The sequence below is a fragment of the Balaenoptera musculus genome, chromosome 11 (genome assembly GCF_009873245.2).
Source record: "Balaenoptera musculus isolate JJ_BM4_2016_0621 chromosome 11, mBalMus1.pri.v3, whole genome shotgun sequence".
NCBI classification, from domain to species: Eukaryota; Metazoa; Chordata; class Mammalia; order Artiodactyla; family Balaenopteridae; genus Balaenoptera; species Balaenoptera musculus.
The window spans coordinates 33,206,812-33,225,121 of record NC_045795.1 but is presented as its reverse complement, the minus strand read 5'-3'; the positions used below and the strand labels follow the sequence as shown (position 1 = coordinate 33,225,121).

General features: G+C 46.0%; 1 protein-coding gene across 3 annotated transcripts in view; it reads right to left on the bottom strand.

The window, feature by feature from the left end:
• Nucleotides 1-18,310, bottom strand: part of CCND3 (cyclin D3) — an 81,715-nt gene that overhangs the window by 11,379 nt on the left and 52,026 nt on the right. Inside the window, exon 1 of one of the 3 annotated variants that reach the window (XM_036867690.1) lies at nt 12,045-12,133. The exons of the other annotated variants lie outside the window; for them this stretch is intronic. The gene's annotated coding sequence lies outside the window, so the exon portion shown is untranslated. Of the gene's footprint in view, nt 1-12,044; nt 12,134-18,310 lie in introns of those variants that run through there. 3 annotated transcript variants of the gene reach the window in all.

Below are 18,310 nucleotides of genomic sequence, written 5' to 3'. Positions count from 1 at the left end.
GAAATGCACTCATTCGTGTCAAACACACAGAACAGTGCCTGGCATATGGTGAGCCATTAAAAAAAAAAAGTTCATCGTGATTGTGGAATTTACAGGCACAAATTTCTTCATCTATAGGGACTATTTATGATAATAAATGTAATATGATGGATGTGGAGGCACCTGGAAAATAAATGCCAGGGATTACTGTAGTGGTGGGAAAGATTTGGCAAATTCTTTGCTTCAGAAAGGATGAAGACAAGTGTTCTGGTTAATGAAACAATCCAGTATATGAAAAGCGGTCTGACAATGCCTTTATCGGATTCCTAGTTTTCCGAGAACTGGAGAAACTTATATGAATACTATTTCCCCCCAAATTTTTACTTGGAAATATTTCAAAACTACAGGAAAGCTTCAAGAATAGCACAGTGACCACTAACACACCCTTCACCTAAATTCCTATGTGTATTTTGCTGAACTATTTGAGACCTAATTACAGACATCATGACTCCTTACCCCTACGTTTTTCAGCCTGTGTCTCCTAAGAATGCAACAGTCTCCCAGTAACCATGAAACAATGATCCCAATTAGAAATTGCATACTAATACAATACCACAAACAATCTACATACAAAGGTCCCCAGTTGTTCCAGTAATAGCCTTTCATAGCTTTTTGCTTTCTCAACCGGAGATCCATTCGAGGATCGTGTTTGCATTGTTACCTCATTAATCTCCTTTACTCTAGAATAGTTCCTCACCCTTTTTAAAAAAAGTCTTTGATGGACTTCCCTGGTGGTCCAATGGTCAAGACTCTGTGCTTCCACTGCAGGGGACACGGGTTTGATCCCTGATGAGGGAACTAAGATCCCACATGCCGTGTGGTGTGGCCAAAAAAAAAAAAAAAAGTCTCTGATAACACTGGCATTTTGGAAAGCCAATTGTTTTAATTAAGCATTAAACCAAACTGAACAACATTTTTTTTTTAGGATTCAGGAGACACTTCAGGGCTTACAGTAATCCAGGTCACTATTTTCAGCATTTGTTGTTAAATATTTCAGATCAGTAATCTCCAAAAGTTTTTGTTCATCCATTCCTCAGTAAAAACTGAGCATACTCTTCCAATGGATACAGAATACTTAATTTATAAACTATGTCCAAACCTGCTACTCTAACATATTATGTACATTATAGAACATACGAAGAAAATGTAAAGTGTAAGACAAAAATACATAGAATAGAATTTTTCACATTTTCTTCCCACTCTACAGTGGAATGTCTTACACCCAATGTTCGCCACTATTTGTCTATCCAGCTCCCAAGACAGGCTTCACTACTGATCAAGAAACTCTTTCCCACTGAGCCTGAATGGGCCTTAAAAATGTTAACACCGGGGACTTCCCTGGTGGTGAAGTGGTTAAGAATCCGCCTGCCAATGCAGGGGACACGGGTTCGAGCCTTGGTCCGGGAAGATCCCACATGCCGCGGAGCAACTAAGCCCGTGCGCCACAACGACTGAGCCTGTGCTTTAGAGCCTGCGAGCCACTACTGAGGCCGCGTGCTGCAACTACTGAAGCCGGCGCTCCTAGAGCCCGTGTTCCGCAACAAGAGAAGCCACCGCAATGAGAAGCCCATGCACCGCAACAAAGAGTAGCCCCCGCTGGACGCAGCCAGAGAAAACCCGCGCGCAGCAACAAAGACCCAACGCAGCCAAAAATAAACAAACAAATAAATAAATTTATTTAAAAAAAAAATGTTAACACCGGGACTTCCCTGGTGGCGCAGTGGTTAAGACTCAGCACTCCAATGCGTGGGGCTCAGGTTCGATCCCTGGCCGGGAACTAGATCCCACATGCGTGCCGCAACTAAGGAGCCCATGTGTCACAACTAAGGAGCCCACCTGCCGCAACTAAGACCCAGTGCAACCAAATAAATAAATAAATAATTTTAAAAATAATTTTTTAAAAATGTCAACACAGCACTCTGGACAGGGCTACCAAATCAGAGCGGGCACGTGAGTTGACCTGTCTTCTGTTTCTGTTTTACACAGGAGGGTGCCTTCTCGGCAACTCCACACGAATGTCCAATAGGCACCTTCAGACTCAACTTCTCCAAAACGGAGATCCTAAGCTTTCCCTCAACAAACCTGCTCCTCCCACCAGCTTCCCCATATCAGCACATGGCCACTCCATCCTTCCAACTGCTCAGGCCAAAACACTTGGTGTCATTCTTGACTCTGCTCTTTCAAATCCCACATCCATCCATCAGCAGAGCATGGAACATCTACTTTCAAAATATCTCCAGAATCCACCCTCTTTTCTTCTCTTCCTCTGCTACCTCCCTGGTCCAAATTCAATTCTTCTTTGTCCTGACTGGTCTCCCACATCCAACACATCACCCATTTCTGATTGGTTCTATGTCCAAAACACATCTCCAATCTTTGCCTTTTCTCTATTTCTACTGCTACCACCCTGGCCTAAGCGGCATCATCTGTTGCTTGGATTGGGCTGGTGGCCTCCTGATGGGCATCACTGGTCCACCGTTGCCCCATCCAGTCTAGTCTCAACCCCCCAGGGCTCTCCATTCACTCATGTGATTATCTCTCACTCACTCTGCTCTGGCCACACTGGTCTCCTTGTTACTCTTGGAACATACCAGGTGTACATGTCCCCTTTGTATTTGCTGTTCCATCTGCCTGCAATGTTCTGCCCCCCCATGTCCCCAAAGCCCCTCCTTCACTGCCTTTGGGCTTTAACTCAGTCACATTTCTCATATAGCCTTTTCTGGCCATCCTACCCCAACCCTGATTCTCCCTGGGCCCTTTCACCGCTTTATTTTTCTGCTTACCACTAATCACTAACATACACTATACTCTACCTCCATGTTCTGCTTATAGTTTGTCCGCTCTCTCACCACCTCACCGAAACCAAATGGTGCCTGGTACATAGTAAGTGTTCAAAACATCTTTTTTGCATGAATGAATGAATGCATGAATGAGACAAACTGGATGTGAGAAAAACACCAGCACAAGTTGCATCATAAATGGCAACTCACTCGTGGTCAGTGAGGAGCTCTAGAGCACAGGGCCAGTGGGGAGGGGTGGGGCTGGGCACAGTGGACAGCATGTGTTCCCCCCACAAAGCCAGGAGGCTCTGCTTAGCCCCAGCCTTTTGCTACACCGTGGTAAGGAGCCATCCAATTCCTTTAGTTTCCAAGGCACACACATGCTCTATAGGCTGGATCTGATGGGCAGGGAGCAGTTTGCAATCTCTAGTCCATACGTTGCTTGTGAAAAGAAACCTCAGGTACTGGCTTGAACCTGTCAAGTCTCTCCTTATCATAAAATTAGAAAACAGCCTATATATTCACACATGTGCTTTTTCTCCCTTGTTCTGGCTGCCAGAGTTCTGAATAAATGAGACCTTCCTGTTTGATATTCCTGTTCCACAGCTAAGGGTGAGGTGAGATCTGGGCCTCAGGTTTGGATGGGTAACTTGCTACAGCAAAACAGCTGGCAAAGAGAGACTGGTCTTTGGACTTTCAGCTGGGAAGCAAGAAAGCCAGTATTCTTCATTCTAGGCACGAGACAGCCCTGCACCAGCTTAGCATCATGAAAAGTAAGAGAGGCTCTGGAGTTAGGTTGCCGTTTGCCGGTTGTGTGATCTTGGCCAGGTTAGTTAACTTCTCTGTCCTAGGCTTCTCATCTGCAAAATGGGGATAGTAACAGCACATACCTCATAGGGTGGGTGTAAGGATTAATACAGAGAAAGTACCTACAACAGCCCCAGGCTCATAGTAAGTGCTCAATAAAGGTAACAGTGATCGTTAACAATCCACACTTACTGGAACATGCTGGACCCGAGTCAGAGATGAGAAGCCTCCGTTTTAAGAGCTTCCAGTCTGGACTGGATGACTATGGTGATCCTGCATCGTGGAGAATCCCAAGATGTCATTAGGACAGAAGACTTATTTACCTGGGCATCTGCAACCCCCATCAGAGGCGGGCAGGGTGATCTGTGTGTGATGGGAAGGGTGGGCTGCAGTTGGAGTGGTGGTGGTGGGGTGGTCTTGGGCACCTGAATTCCATGAGGCAGCCTACGGTGGAAGAAGTGGGACTGAAGGAGCTCAGAGGGTACGTGGGGGCATCAGAGGGGAGAGGCAGGAAGGGGGCACCCAGAGAAAGTTTAGCTCCCAACTGTGGGGCACCTACCCACAGTTGGGAATTTTAGGTAGTAGTCATAGTAGCAGATCCCACTTGCTAAGCACCTTGTCTTAGCCAGGCACTGAGAGCTTTACCAATTCACTCTAAGAGGCACAGGTGCTATTATTACCCTCCTATAACAGATGGGAACAGAGAGACACAGGGAAGTTAGGTAACACCCAACACCAGACAGTGAGCAAGTCGTTGTCTTAGTTTGGGCTCCCCAGAAGCCGACTCTGAGACAAGGATTCAAGTGAAGTAATGTACCTGGGAGGTGATTCCAGGAAGCACCTGAAAGAGTGGGGAAATGAGACCCGAGAGGAAGGAAGCCGGTAAAGAATGCATCATTGGGTCAGTTACCACTGTGGGGTGGTGGCACTCAGTCCTTCTGGGAACTCTGGTAGATGATGAAAAGCCCATGCCTTGGGGAACCTGCTCCTGAGGGGCGGGGCGAGGGAACAGGGACACCTGTCCATCAACTCCTAACAGCCATGGTTGAGGGCCCCTGGGGATGGAGGTGGGTCTGGAATTAAGCACCAGCATTTCCAGCTTTCCTAGGTGGCGGTGGGCATGGCACCGGGGGCCGACAGCCAGAACAGCCATCAGGCAAAGTCGCAAGGCTGGGGCTTGGAAGGGGGCTGCTGCACCCTAAAATGTGAGGTCCACGGGCGTCTGGGTAGAGAGCGTGTGGTACCTCGTCAGAGGTGGGATTTGAACGCTGGCGCCAGGGCAGGAGTTCTAATCCTGAATAAAAATATCTTTAACAGTTTTGCGCTCATTCGAAAGTTGTTTGTGTACCAGAACATCAAACCTGGGGCTTTACCAAGCTTCCTTTTTAATTATTTTAAATTTATTTATGTTATTTGTTTTTGGCTGTGTTCAGTCTTCGCTGCTGTGCATGGGCTTTCTCTAGTCGCGGTGAGCGGGGGCTACTCTTTGTTGCGGTGCGCGGGCTTCTCATTGCGGTGGCTTCTCTTGTTGTGGAGCATGGGTGCCGGGCGTGCGGGCTTCTGTAGTTGCAGCACGCGGGCTCAGTAGTTGTGGCACGCGGGCTCAGTAGTTGTGGCTCGCAGGCTTTAGAGCGCAGGCTCAGTAGTTGTGGCGCACGGGTTTAGTTGCTCCACGGCATGTGGGATCTTCCCGGACCAGGGCTCGAAGCCCTGTCCCCTGCATTGGCAGGTGGATTCTTAACCAGTGCACCACCAGGGAAGTCCTATCAAGCTTCCTTTTAAGATACATTATTTAATGAAAAACTGTTAATTTTGAAAATATGAAGTAGACAATAGCAGAGGAGGCACATGGATGTGGCAGTTGTGAGGACAGCATGTAAATGACAGACAGTTGGGAATTCATGGAAGAGGAATAAAAGGGCAGAGTTTTGGGAATTCCCTGGCGGTCCAGTGGTTAGGACTCCATGCTTCCACTGCAGGGGGCATGCGTTTGATCCCTGGTCAGGGACTAAGATCCCGCATGCCTCGTGATGTCGCCAAAAAAAACCCAAAAGGCAGAGTTTTGAATCTGAAGACCTTAGTTTAAGTCCCAGGACCCGGCTCTGTACCAGCTATAAACACAGAACCAAGCAAGTACCTCAACTCTGGGAGCCTGTTTCCCCATCTATAAAAGAGGATAGGGCTTCCCTGGTGGCGCAGTAGTTGAGAATCTGCCTGCCAATGCAGGGGACACGGGTTCGAGCCCTGGTCTGGGAGGATCCCACATGCCGCGGAGCAACTAGGCCCGTGAGCCACAACTACTGAGCCTGCGCGTCTGGAGCGTGTGCTCCGCAACAAGAGAGGCCGCGATAGTGAGAGGCCTGCGCACCGCGATGAAGAGTGGCCCCCGCTCGCCGCAACTAGAGAAAGCCCTCACACAGAAACGAAGACCCAACACAGGCAAAAATAAATAAATAAATAAATAAATAAATAAATTTAAAAAATAAAAAAAAGTACAAGGAATGGTGGTTTAAAAAAAAAAAAAAAAAAGAGGATAACAAGAGCCCAAACTGCTTAGAGAATGGTTCTGAGACCAGATGTGATAATGCACGAGTTAAAAAGCATGAAGTAAACTGTGAAGTGCTAGGCAAATCTAAGGAGTGATTCCAAGGAATACTGTGGACAACAAGTAGGGATGGGGAATCCTACTCTGCCCCCCTTTGTGCCACCCCCAAAGTCCCCACTATCACCACCCCAACTTCGGCCTTGCAAACAGAACCCAGATTTTGTTGTGGTATCAGATGGCTGTTTCAGGGGAGGCCCGACACTCCCCTGTCTCAGAGGTTGAACTTAAATTCTTCCAAACCAAATCATGATAATTCCACAGCTGGTTTAGGAATGGGCAGTTGTCATAGTCTAGCCATAAGGTGTGAAGTAAGTCTACTAAGGGGGCTTCAGTAAGTGGGGTGCAAGAGAAAAATAGATTCATTTCTGCCTCAGGTGAGAATGGAGTAAGATGTGCTAATATTTATTGGATGCTTACTATGTGCACTATTCTAAGAGTTAAAAAAACTAATTCATTTAATCCATATAACATTAAACTTCTGAGGTAAAGCACTACTGTCATTCCATCTGACAGAGAGGTTAAGCAATTTACCTAACGTCAGATAGCTATGGGATCTGAAACCAGGTTTGGCTACAGAACCCACACTCTTAACCATGTTGCTGTGACGCCCAGAGTAGCTGCACCCATCTTGCAATAATGAGAGAAGGAGCTGACACCTGAGAATGACAGCTGAAAGATCAGAACAAATTTCCCTCCCTGATGTTGTTGAGCGGCTGAATTAACCAATCTTGGAACCACCTACCTCTGGGCTTTTTGTGATGTGTGAGATAGTATATTTTCCTTATTGTTTAAGCTACTTTCACTCCCCAAATAAAAGTTCCTTTCTCTACTATCACCCACGTGATAGGACAGCCTTTCAATAGCAAACAGGCAAAGAACTCCACCAGACATTCAAGAAAACAGTAATTTCAATCTTATACAAACTCTTGCAGAGAATGTAAGAAGAGGGTTCACATCTCAACTCATTTTTAGTGTAACTTTGATTCCAAAACCCAACGAGTACAAAATGAGAAAAGAAAATTACACTTATGAACATGAATGTAAAATCCTAAGCAAGATATTAGCAAACTGACTCCAGCAATATATAAAGAGGGCAATATGTTATTGACTTTATACCAAAAATGCATGGTAGGGGCTTCCCTGGTGGCGCAGTGGTTGAGAATCCCCCTGCCAATGCAGGGGACATGGGTTCGTGCCCTGGTCTGGGAATATCCCACATGCCGCGGAGCAACTAAGCCCATGTGCCACAACTACTGAGCCTGCGCTCTAGAGCCCGCAAGCCACAACTACTGAGCCCGTGTGCCACAACTACTGAAGCCCATGCGCCTAGAGCCCGTGCTCCACAACAAGAGAAGCCACCGCGATGAGAAGCCTGCGCACCTCAACGAAGAGTAGCTCCCACTCGCCGCAACTAGAGAAAGTCCTTGTGCAGCAACGAAGACCCAACACAGCCAAAATAAATAAATAAGGTAAATAAAGAAATAGAAAAAAAATTTTTTTTTAATGCACGGTAGTTTAGTTTGAAAACATCGATATAATTCATCACACTAAAAGATTAAAGGAGAAAAAAATCATATGATCACATCAACAGAAGCCAAAAAAGTTTTTGATAAAATTCAACATCCATTTACAATATGAAAAAACTCTTGTCAAAGAAGGGATAGATGGAAACTTTCTTAGTCTGATAGGGCATCTAATAAAATCCTACAGTAAACATCTTATTTAGTAGTGATACACTGAAAATAAACCAGGCAAAGTGCCAAGCATGCCAGGCCACTGGACAGAGCTTTGAGGGCCTTAGCAAAGGCAGGGAAAGACCAAGGGTTACTGCTTCCTCCTCCATGGCCATCCTAACCAGTCCTTTGTTCTCAAGGTCACCTGTGCCCAATGTTCTCAAGGCAGACCATCATTTCCCACCCCTCTCTTAACTTGTACATTTTTTAATGAATAGCATCGTCTTTCTTCAGAGTCCTCAGATTTTAAGCCATCTTGGATTTCTTCCTTTCTTGGGTTTCCTATGTCTAATTAGTTACCTGGCCCAACAAAACCATTCTCTGAAGCTCACTTAGAGCCCACTCTTCCTATTCCTCCAGTAGGCTTTTAGCAAATTTCTCAAAATTTTCCACCAAAGTAAACCCCTTTGATAGCAGAGAGAATTCATCTCTCTGAGGAATCTGGTTGCATAATTTAAAATTGCCTTCTGCAAACCTGAAAGTCTAATATTCTGCCTTAAAAATATATATACATTTGGCATGTGGTCCATAATACAGTCATAACTGTTATATTATAAAAAGAATGGTTTAAATTACTTATGGTTAGGAAAATGAAACTCCACGGAACCCATGTGTATCATAAGACTAACCGAAGGAGTCTCAAACCCTCTTTTGAAAGGCTGGGCCTACATTACTATTGCAGAAGCCTCCCTGACAGGCCCTAGGTCTTCACCCTGCTTCCAGATAGATCCAGGATCCGTGGCCCAGAGCCATCAGATTAATCTCTCACAGACATGCCTTTCATCTCCAGTCCAAGGACCTGCTTATCAGGTCAAATTTAAAAATCAACCAGCCTGGCTTTTAAAGTTCTCCTTCAAGAGGGCCAAGGCATCCCATCCCATTTTATCTTAGCTGGAGCACTCCAGCCCACCTCAGGACCTTATCACCCACCACTGGCATCCTTTCTCCAAATCTAGCTCCTTCCTTCAAGGCCTAGCTCCTGGCCCACCAATTTCAGGAAACTTGCAGGGTTGTAAGATTGAAAGATTCAGGGAAATTTTGAGACAAAAGGATTTTTGATGCCCAGAGAGGGGAACTGACTTGCCCAAGGGCACACAACCAGTTAAAGGTTGTTACAAACTGTTTTCATTGTTTCCCCAAAAGACTGGAAACTCCTGGGGGTGGGTACCACATCTTTTTATTCCCCAAATTTGTTAACCTCCTGTAGGATAAAGACATGGCTGTGGTTCTAGACTCCCTGCTCAGGCAACTCCCCTGCTTGGAAGGCCTTTCCTCCACCTCTGTTCAGTCATTCACACCTGCAAAATCCAGTTTAAGATCCCTCTAATTGTAGGTTATTTACTTTTTCCTTTTTAAATTGTCATTAGTGTTGTTAAAACACTGAGCAAAAAAATACATTTTTAGAAAAGATCCATATTTCCCCCAAACTCACAAATCCAAGCCAGGTGACTTTTTCTTTTCTTTTTTTTTTTAACATTCCCTCCAAGAGTGTTTGTATCATTTATTCTCTCATTCATTCATTTATTCCACAGATCTTCACTGACACGCTATCAAATGCCAAGATCCTCCTGGGGCCATGAATACAAGGACAAATAAGACAGTTCTTTTCTCTTAAAGAAAATACAGTCGCCTGGGGGGAAACAAAATGTACTTTGCTTTCCTTTTTTCTTTTTCTTTTTTTTTTTTGCTTTCCTTCTTAATAATTTACCTTTGCTTGATTCTTCAATTGACTCAAGTATGTGGGTTTTGGGGCTTTGACTCATCCTGTGGCCAGAAAGTTCCCTGAAATCAGGAATTGAATCTTCTAATCTTTTTGTATCTAAGTAGAATATGTTCCAGTTAGTACTGGTTGTCCTGATATAATTATTAATGGTGCACCCTTTCACTCTCCAAAGTGCCCAGTTTGGAATAACAAGTGTTGGTGAGGATGTGGAGAAATTGGAGCCCTCCTACACTGCTGATGGGAATGTAAAATGGTGCGGCCACTTTGGAAAACAATTTGGCAGTTCCTCCAAATGTTAAACAGAGGGACTTCCCCGATGGCGCAGTGGTTAAGAATCCACCTGCCAACGCAGGGGATATGGGTTTGATCCCTGGTCTGAGAAGATCCCACATGCTGCGGAGCAACGAAGCCCGTGAGCCACAACTACTGAGCCTGTCTGCCACAACTACTGAAGCCCGCACGCTTAGAGCCCGTGCTCCGCAACAAGAGAAGCCACTGGAGTGAGAAGCCCGCGCACCGCAAAGAGGAGTAGCCCCAGCTCGCCGCAACTGAAGAAAGCCCACGCGCAGCAATGAAGGCCCAATGCAGCCAAAAATAAATAAATAAATTTAAAAAAGCATTCCAGATTGGATTAGTAAATTATATGATCACCTTTTACGTAGGGTGGCCTTAGCATGAATGATTGAGAGCGTAGGGGCTTTTGAGTTAGACCTGGGCTGAATCCTACCTCTGCCACTGACTTCTTATGTGACCTGGGAGAAATTATCTGACTCCTCGTCTGCAAAATAGGGTAGTAATATCTGCCTCAGAGGCCTGTTGTAATATAAGTAAGCTTATGCGTGAAAAGTGCTGGGAGCCCCCCAGTCCCATATTCAAAGTACTCAACTTTTAGTAGATATTTACACTGGAAAAGTCTGATCCAGAACAGATGGATGGACCAATGGATGGAGCAAGACTGAAGCAACACAAGATTCAGGGAGCAGGTTATACCCACTCCACAAAACGCTATGTTCTCCTTAAAAAGGTACTCAAGGAGAAGCAGCAGACCAAGTTCCCCGCTGTCATCCATTCTGCTTGGTCATTCAGCACCCACATCTGGTGCCCTACAGGGTGCAAAGCCCTAGGCTGAGCTTCCCGGAGAATAACGGGGAGAGATCAGGATACCCACTTTCAGGAGTTTCCCCTCAACAGCAGGAGGCTGGGCGTAAGCAGAGGAAGAAGGCAGCCGGCACAAAGGCCATGTAAACAAGTCCAGGCTGACCGGAAGCACCCCTGGTCTGAGTGCCTCTGAGCAGATAACCCAGACTAGGTCAACCGTGTGCTCTCCCTGAGATGTGCCCTCCATCACCTACCATCGGATGCTGAGGTGTGTCAAACAGTCCCAGTGATGCCTTAATCAAAACCCTCATCCACAGCTCCCCTGGCTCCTCCATCCTCCATCTGCCTCTAGAACTACAAAAACATCTTCCAGGGCTTAAGCCCAGGCCCTGGTTTTCTCCTCTCACGTACACCTCTGAGACCTCACTCTATTCCTTCAGCCTCAGCTTTCATGTTTCTCCAGCTCTAACCTTCATCCCGAACTCCCAGCCCACACCCCCACCTGGATGTCACACAGACACCTCAAACACAAGATGCTCAAAACCTATCTCTTCTTTTTTTTGCACTCTGTGTTGGCTAACCATGATCCACTGGGTCACCCAAGACGAAAACGTGGACATTAGTCTTTCTCAGCTCCTCTGGCTCCGAGTTTCCACATCAACCTATAAGCAGATCCTGTCACCTCTACTTCCAAAATGTCTCTGGAATCTGGCCCTTCCATTCAAGGCTCCAGTGCTCCCAGCTAAGTCTAGCACTGCTGCAATACTCTCTTCCCATGGTCTCTCTACCTCCATTCACCCTCTCCAGCCTGTGTTCCCCAGGATTGCCCAACCACTCTTTCAAAACTTCAGGAATGCACACGTGCTCCCTTTGCTTCTTTAAACCTTAAAATCTCTATGTCTACAGGGCAAAATCCAGACCACTTATCTGAAACGGACATGCAAAGTCGGCCATTAAAAAAAAAGGCTGCCATGATCTACCCTACATTCTCCCTCCAGCTTTATCTCCCCTCCAATCCCCCCATCCCTTCCGACCTATACTCCAGGGCCACTGAGTGTCCAACACGGATCTCCTGCTCAGCTCACACACTGCTTTCTGCCCAAACCCCACACCCCCACCGCTCTTGAAATGCTCCACGTCCTTCAAGGCCAGCTCATATATCACCTCTGCAGAGACGCTCGCCTCAGTTTCTCTGCTGAAGTCTGAAGGGAGCTGTGGGGTGAGATACAGGGTCCACAGAGGCCACTCTGACTACTGACCAGCCAGGAGAAGTGTGCCTTTGCGAAGTCATCGTAATTCGGGGTCGGGTCCTCAGCTTTGCAGGAGAAAGTGTGTTTCTTGAGGCTGCCTGTGGAGTAGACACAATCTAATTGTCTCCAATAAAGGCCATGGAAAGAAACGGAGAGACAAAACAGAACAACAGAGTCACAGGTGAACCTCAATACCAGCTGATCTGCCCATGCTGTCATTGACACGGGAAGTCAAAGTCCAACCAGAGTGTGGCACGGTGAACAGAGCAGCCTGTCCTCAGCCAAGGCGCCCACTGTTCCCACAAAAGACCGTGTAGGGACTTCCCTGGTGGCGCAGTGGTTAAGACTCCACGCTCCCAATGCAGGGGGCCTGGGTTCGATCCCTGGTCAGGGAACTAGATCCCACATGCATGCTGCAACTAAGAATTTGCATGCCACAACTAAGACCTGGCACAAATAAATAAATAAATAAATAAACAAATAAATAAACAAACAAATAAATAAAAAGACCGTGTAGAGCAATGGTCGACATTGTGAGTCAAGAGTTACAGAACTGGGGTTTGAAACCCAGCATGGCCACTTACTCTGTGACTTTGGATGACTTAACCTCGACTCTTGCCTTCCTCATCTGTCAAATGGGGCTAGTGATCCCCTTTGTCCTGGCTATTCCATCTGCCTGGACCACTCTTCCCCTAGATTCCCACACAGCACCCTTTCCCCTTCTCTCATGCCTCTGCTCACTGTTCAACTTCTCAGAGAGGCTTTCCTGACCTTTTTAGATAAAATGGGAGCCACTTCCCCTACCTCTAGAATTCCCATCCTCCTAACCCTGCCACATCCCCAGTGCCTGGACCGGGGCTTGAGGGAAGTGTTCAACAAATACAGCAGAATGGATGAATGAAGCAAACGGACCCCACAGAGGTGTGAGGCTGTAAATTGTACAGAACTGTGCATGGCCCACCCCCATGCAATGTTACGCTTTATTAGAAGAGCCTCCTACTGAGAGCCTGCCACATACCAGGCACCCAGAGATGCCCAAGGGGAGCTGGGGGCTCAGAGTCCTGTTGGAAAAACAGACGGAAACCTCGGGAGAAGGGCACCTGCTCCAGGCTGTATATGTGTGTGTGTGTGTGTGTGTGTGTGTGTGTGTGTGTGTGTGTGTGTGTATGTGTGTGTGCATGTGTGTGTATGTGGTTTTTCTCCTAGTGAAGACTTAGTGATACTTAGTGAGGTGTGAGGACCAGGAATATTTGGTGTGTGGTTCAGTACTGCCAGCAGGTAGGGCCCAAGACAGGATGGTGGCAAGAACGGAGGCCGGACAGAAGGAAGGGCAGATCATGAAGGACTTTATGGCTGCAGCAGAATCTGAGTTGTGCCCCAAAGGCAATGGTGAGCTATTAAAGGGTTTTCATCTGCACCAGAACCTGAGTACATAAGCATTTGGAGTTTCAGGAAGAGTAAACTAAGTGAGCAGTTAAGAGGTTCTTGTAATAACTTAGTGAGAAATTCCAAGGGCAGCTTATGATAATAGAAGAAATGCAGGAGACAGAATCACTGGAACTCGGTGGCCATTTGGATGGTGGTGGCGAGAATAGTCCAGGCTGACTCTTGGGAGTCTGGCTTTGACAATTTGAAGGAAGGTGTTTCTATTTCCTAGGATTAGGAATCTATCTAAGTGGAAGAACAGATTTAGGGGAAAAGATTCTCTATTTCACAGGTTGCTGTTGAAGTGTCCACATTCAAGTGAAGTCCCACACCGGCTGGACGTAATAAATAGGTGTCATTTATAGAGTTCTTACTGTGCGCTTGGAATGCCGAGTCTATTTTCATTCTCACAACAATCATTTAAGGTAGGCATTACTATCCCATTTCACAGGTAAAGAGACTGAGACTAAAAAAATAACTTTTAAGGTCCACAGCCAACATGGGCCCAGCTGGAGCGTGAACTCTGGCCCTGGCTGCAGACACCCTCCCCTCTCTCCGACCTTGACCTTGATGCCTTGAGCCTGGACATCAGGGGTATGCATGCACCTCTGAAGTCCTCAGCACAGGCAACCCAGCCCCGGACTGGATACTGCCACCTAGGAAATGTGGGAGAGCAGAATACAGAGATCACCCACATTCAAGGGGTAAGTGGAGAAAGAGGAGACTCAGAAGGAAACAACAGCCAGAGAGGTGGGGAGAGAAGGGAGAAAGCTGAAGCAAAGAGCTGATGCCAGATCACGATGCTGCCAGAGGTCAGCAGGGCCAGGACCCCTCTCTCAGCCCAAGCACCCCCCAGCCCCACTGACGCATTCTTTCTTCAGATACGTTAACAGAGGCCAAGGGTTAAGGTTGAGCCCTCCTTGGCTCTAGAAGCCTCTGTGTCTCTTTAGATCAGTTTGCCTATTTTTGCTCTGACCCATTATGTATTGATTTTATAGTTTACCTCAGAGCAGAGGATCTTAATTTCAATTTCTGGGAAGTTTCTTCCAGGCTGACCTCCTGCAGTGTGGAATGTAACAAAAATATTATCTATTAGGCCTGTAGACTCAGATCTAGATTAAAATACAAGCTCTGCTGTGTGACCTTGAGCCTCAGTGTTCTCACCTATAAAATGGGGATCATATAAGCTGCTTGTAGGGGTGGTTCTGAGGGAGAGAAATGCACCTCCAATGTCCAGTTTATGGTATGTGTTGTAATTATTATGTTGTCTCCATTTACTGCTTGGTTTCATTCCTGATCACCTGGTGAGCTGGTGAAGAATCCTTTTTTTTTTAGCCGCGCCACATGGCTTGCGGGATCTCAGTTCCCCAACCAGGGATTGAACCCGGGCCATGGCAGTGAAAGCCTGGAATCCTGACCACTAGGCCCACTAGGCTACCAGGGAACCACCGAGCTTATGAAGAATTCTGATGCCCCTACTCCACTCCCAGACCGGGAGACCAGAATCACTAGGCCTGGGGCCCAGGTTCTGTATGTTTATCCCCAGGTGGTTATGAAACACGTCCAGGGCTGAGCCACAAGTCCCGCTCCAGCAAGGAATTACTCTCTCCTTCCTATATATGTTCATGCTGAATTTCTCAGTCTATCTGTAAACTACCTCTTAGAAGGAAGGTCTATCTCTCCTAGGATCGTACATTCTCAGAGGGCCACCCCCTCCCAGGATGAATGTGGTTATTCCCAAACCAACAATCTATTTAGTCATGCCTCCTATCCATTTACAAGAATTTCATTGTCAAAGGGCAACCGGGAGCTTTCTAATTTATTCATATATTCCCTCATTTGCAGTTGCCCCTTTAATTTTAAGCTGTCTACAACATGGATAATTGAGAATTCACACACATTCTGGGGTGAGGTTGGAACAAATGGAAAGAGAAGAAGTTTAGCACAAGTTCATCCAAGTCTCCTCCAGGTATGAATATCTGCTTCATAATTAATGATAACAAGAACAACAGAAACAGTTATATATACTGTGTGTCAGGCATGGTTCTAAATGTGTTACATAAATTAATTATTTTAATCCTCAAATTTATTGTTATCCCCGCTTTACAGAGGAGGAAACTGAGAGGTCCAGGATCTGGATTTAATGATTTAAGGATAAGCTAAGGAGACATGGACTGGGCAAGTCCCCGGCGGCCTCAAACCAGAGACCACTGAAGAAGAAAAATTGACCTTGTCCCCAGGCCTGGGGAGGATGCAGGAGGAGGAGGGCTGAGTCCCAGGAAACCAGACTGGGGGTCGCAGCTGACCACAGGCCAAAGGCTTCCTGGATTCCCTAGCAGAGGAATGAGAGACATGAAAGGGAAATTCCTCCAGAAAAAGACAACATTTTTGAGGGTTTTTTGCCCTCATCTCTGATTTCAGACCCATGGTTTCTTTGCTGAGTCATGGAGGACATTTTGAAAGGGGTGGGGCGGTGGTGGAGTATCAAGTCCCCGCTCCCAAGGCTGGACTCGCTGGGGGCCTCCTGGGCAGCCCAGCTCCCTGCCCCTGGAAGGCTGACACCACCCAGCACCTGTTCTAAAAATAGTTCACCAGGAGGAAATATATTCTACGCTCTTCTTCCTCATCTTCCCCTGAGTCTCTTCAGTGAATAAATTAAAACACGAATGAATGCTTGAATGAATAATCAAGTCAATAAGTGATGGGACAAACATTTACTAATCCCCTACTGAAGGCTTTGCAATCAGATACCCCTTGGATTCCAGCTCTGCCACTCATGACACTAGGCAGGCGACGGAGCCTCAGTTTCTTCACGTGTAAAATGGGGGTATTTGTTTCAGTCTACAAGCTTGAGGGGAGGGCCAAGGGAGGTAAGAGAGGCAAAACTCTTGGCACCCGGTGGCATTCCATAAATGGTACCTCCTGTGTGCCAGGCACCGAGAGGGGTTGGAAATCAAAGAGGAATACACCTGGTCCTTTAGTTCACAGCCCAGTGGGAGGGGAAATAGAGATACAATGAATCAACACAATGGATGAGTGCTAGAAGACAGGCCAGGTCCCAAGGCAAAGGACACAGAGGGGAAAAAGACCAGCTTCCAAGTTGGGATGGGGCACATCTGGAAGTTTCTGCTAAAGTCTCTGGTCCAGGGCTTCTCAGACAATCACCTGCACAGAACCACCCGGGACTTTGTGAAAATGCAGACTACGATTCAGCAGTTTTGGGTGGGGCCTGAGATTCTGCATTTCTAACCAGCTCCCCCAGCAATTCTGAACCAGGGATCACACTCTGAGTCCACAGCAAGGCAGCTGTCAGCTGTCCTCACACTCACAAATTTCTCTATTACTCTTTGTATCCATTTTAGGACACTTGCTCAAAGTGATTTGCAGAAACTGGTAACTGGGCAGCTACCTGAGCCCCTCCCCAGATCCCAGAATCAAAGTCTCAGATACACCCTGGTGACTCTGTTGCCCACTAAGGTTCATGTCCTTGAAGGTGGTTATTTATTTGCTTCCTCCAGCCTTCCCCTTTCTAGGCCAGATCATCCAAATGCTTCAAATATTTTCACATCCGGTATTTTGTAATGAATTCCCTTTAAAAGGTCATAGATTTAGGAGAAAGGAGTTTAATTATGAGTCTTTTATTAATGTAAACCATCTTCATTCCATATCAAGGGGTAGGAGAGGGGAAACGATTGGAAAAGATTAGAATTTTTTGCTGATTTTGATAAAACAGTGGTTATCAACGAAGATAACATTTAGCTGACAGCAAACAGGGTAAGATGTGTCACCAATTCAAAGATTATTTTAGATAAATCACTGCACCAGAAAACATAACTTGCCCTAAAATCTTATGGCTCACATATGGCAGGAACTTTGATGGAGTTTTCCCCAAATTTGACAACTATCCTAATATTTATATGATATCACCAGTCACTTGTGAAGCTGGAATAAACTTTTCTAAACCATCGATAATTTAAAAATCCTCCAATCAACCATGCTAGATAACACTGGGTTATCTTTTTTATTTTCTCTATGGAAACTATCATAAGAAGATACGAAGAGGATGCGGCCAAAAGATGTAGGAAAAAAGTATTATAGAGGAGAATCAAGTAGATAACACAAATATTCTGTTATTTTTCTGGATTTTGTGACATTTGTGATATTTTTCATCTTTAACATTTTTCTAATATGTCGTGATTTCATTTCAAAATCTAAATAAATATTCACTTTTGTACCTTTTATATTTGGGATTTTGCATTGTTTTTCTTAAAGAGGGCCCCCCAAAATTTCATAAGCTTTAGACCCAACAAAATCTGAATCTACCCTGGGGCAGAGTGGAAAGCACATGGGCTTTGGTGTCAGTCCTGGGCTTAAATCACAGATATAGGGGCTTCCCTGGTGGTGCAGTGGTTAAGAATCTGCCTGCCAGTGCAGGGGACACAGGTTCAAGCCCTGGTCCGGGAAGATCCCACATGCCACGGAGCAACTAAGCCCACAAGTCACAACTACTGAGCCCACGTGCCACAACTACTGAAGCCCGTGCACCTAGAGCCCGTGCTCCGCAACAAGAGAAGCCACCACAATGAGAAGCAGCCTGCACACCGCAACAAAGAGTAGACCCCACTCACTGCAACTAGAGAAAGCCCACGCACAGCAACAAAGACCCAATGCAGCCAAAAATACATAAATGAATAAATTTATTAAATAAAATAAAATAAAGTACACATGATTGTTCAGAGGAAAACTTATATAACATTTAAAAAAAAAAAAAAAAAAAATCACAGATATATCCCTTGCTGGTTGTGTGCTGTGTGGCCTTAGACAAGTAACTTAACTTCCCCTGAACCACA